Here is a 2737-nt window from a genome sequence, read left to right as displayed (position 1 = left end):
GAACAATGTAATATTATACTGGAACCAGATGTGGTCAGCAGCTGCTTCCAAACAGAGGACGTGGACGAGAGTAGCGGCAGCGATTGAACCTTCAGCTTTAATTGCTTTCAATGCGACCAAGGAATTTTGTGACTGAGCATTGAATTGCCACTTACAGTCCAGCGAATGGCGACGGCTGGCTTGATCGCGAAACAGTCGGGTCAGTTGAAGGAGCGACGGGGCGCATACCGGTATTACATGTAAAACTCACATAATTTAAGAAAGCGTACTTTTGGGGGGCTTGTACAGTATTGCATGGCCTCTGGACTTAGAAGCGATAGCACTGCGCTCACTTTGCGAATTCCTCATCAATTACATATTTAAGCATTAGCATCATGTGAAAACCTGTTTTTCAGGAAAACCCAACACTGCCCTGGCTATCGCTATATAGCATGTGCATTGTGTGTCGATTGATTCTTTTCGTCGTCGCATAAGTTGTAAAAAGTGCACTGTGGAGCGCAAACTCTAATGCGCTTAATAAGCTATTGTAGTGTGCTGGAGGAGACACAGTTTTCGGCGAAGGTTAATGGAGGCCAGAGTTTGTACTGCAGCTCAAACGCACGACCAGGGTTGTGGGATTGCTTCAACCACGCATGCGCTGAGGCAGCCTGTGACTGGATCATGTACATCCACGAATCTCTTATGGTTTCTGGGTCAGCCAATCAATAATGGACAATACAAAAGGTCCTTCCATTTGAACGTCCGAACTTCAAGGAGTGAAACGCCTATAATCAGTGTTTTAGAATTATTTATACTTATAGTTTGTAAGATAAGATAATTAAATAGTCTTTTTTCCACCGATAGATGACTTAGGATTCAGAAGGCGGAAGAAATTCCACAGATCCAATTAGGGTTGATTGCTCTTCAGACACCGCCAATGTCGTCATGGCAATGCTCCTGATTTACCTGCCATCTCACATGTTGCTCAATACATACGGCTTGCGACAGATAGCTCACCATGTCTTCCAAACTGTTCCACGCAGATCGAGCTTGTCGATTGCTCAGCTCCCACCGTCAGACAGTGCTAAATTTGCTGATTTGCCTCTGACAGCGTCCTACGTGTTGCTTGCGAAGCATCTTCCATGTTACAGTAAGTAGTCTATGGCCAAAAACGACAGTTTTTGAAGACCCATTTATTTGCTGTCGACATTTGTTTGCCTCACTCATTCAAATCCCACAGCAGCGTTTCATTAAGAGGCGGCGAGTCGGGGGCTAAGATTTCCAGTGGAACAAATAATTCAAATGTAGACGTATATATGTATATATGATTTTGATAGGCTTAGGGTTAGATTTGTTATATCAATTTAAGACTGTGACGATTTTCGGGTGCTTGCTATGAGAGGAACCTCATTTGTACCCCTTCTGCTATATTGCACCATACAAGCGTCCTTATTTACGCCGTGTGGCTTGTCGGGGGCACCGTATTAGCTTGTCACGACTCAAGTGACGAGAACGTGCCCCGCAACTGAATCATTGCCACTGACCGGACTTTCGATGTAAAGTCCAGCTGTAACCACCTAACTGATCCAACGAGGAAGTTTGAAAGATCGAAACCATGGAATATTGTTTCTTAAAAAAGAGATTTCTGACCGATCGGCATTTCTTGCTAAAGTTAAGGTAGCATCTATACTGTAACCACCTCATCAATCAACCGAGGAATTTTGATGATGTAACATCTAAATCATGAAATATTGTTTCTTGAAACGATTTCTTTGGCCGATTGACAGTTCTCACCAAAGATAATTTTAACTTTACCTTGAAGTCAGATCGTAGTCGACCAAAAGCGACTGGTTTGGTCAACTAGGACCTGATTTTAAGGTATCTGAATGCTACCGTAGATATGAGTCGGCCGGTTATTTAAACTTGCATGCTCCTCAGACTAGCGAGCAATGATGAACAACGCACAAGCAGGAGACGATATGGGGTATCTACACTCGCCACTTACTGTATAATAGTGTTGTCATTTTTGTGGTTGTCGAGCGAGTTAAGACTAATGAAAGCGAGATCAAAGCAATACCAGCTAAGAAATCATGGCAAACATTCTCTTCAAGATCCTTGCAAACCTTTCTTCCATAGAGCGTATGTGTACAATGTGACGGGGGGGGGGCGTTCTGAGGAACAATACTGCCCTCTGGGATCAAAGCAAAGCTGAAAGTTTAAAAGCTAAGTGCCATTGTGAAGTACCACGATGAATAGACTGCGACAGAACATCGCTAAGCAGATATTCACTCTGGGACCGCAATACACGATCGCTTCGCTCCATCAAATCAAGAGAAAGACACTTTGAGATGGTTGTTAAGGCACCCACGGGCTTACAGGTGATTTATGTCAGATGAGGTAATTTTTGTAGGGTGTGTGCTGCGTTAATCAACGAAAACTAAGTAAGTGTGAGAAAATCGCTACAGCACCACGTCACTACGCGCAAGTACTTCGGCGGCTTTTCATTATAATTCGGGTTACGTGTTCCGCCTGACCATCTATTTGCGGGATGAGCAGCGCTTGACATATCCGATTTGATGCGGACTGATTTGGAGCCGTGCCATGTCGACATAGTTCTCTTTGTACTTGTTATTTTAAGCAAGACCTTTTGAGACTGAAACGCTGGACGATCTAAGCTGGATTTGTGGCTATGATTAGCTTATCGCATGTATTTTCAATCCACCACTTGCTGGTACACAGAACATTGGCGCCAAGTTGA

Source organism: Plasmopara halstedii (genome assembly GCF_900000015.1).
Source record: "Plasmopara halstedii genome assembly, contig: Scaffold_2061, whole genome shotgun sequence".
Classification (NCBI taxonomy): domain Eukaryota; phylum Oomycota; class Peronosporomycetes; order Peronosporales; family Peronosporaceae; genus Plasmopara; species Plasmopara halstedii.
This window is presented reverse-complemented; position numbering follows the sequence as displayed.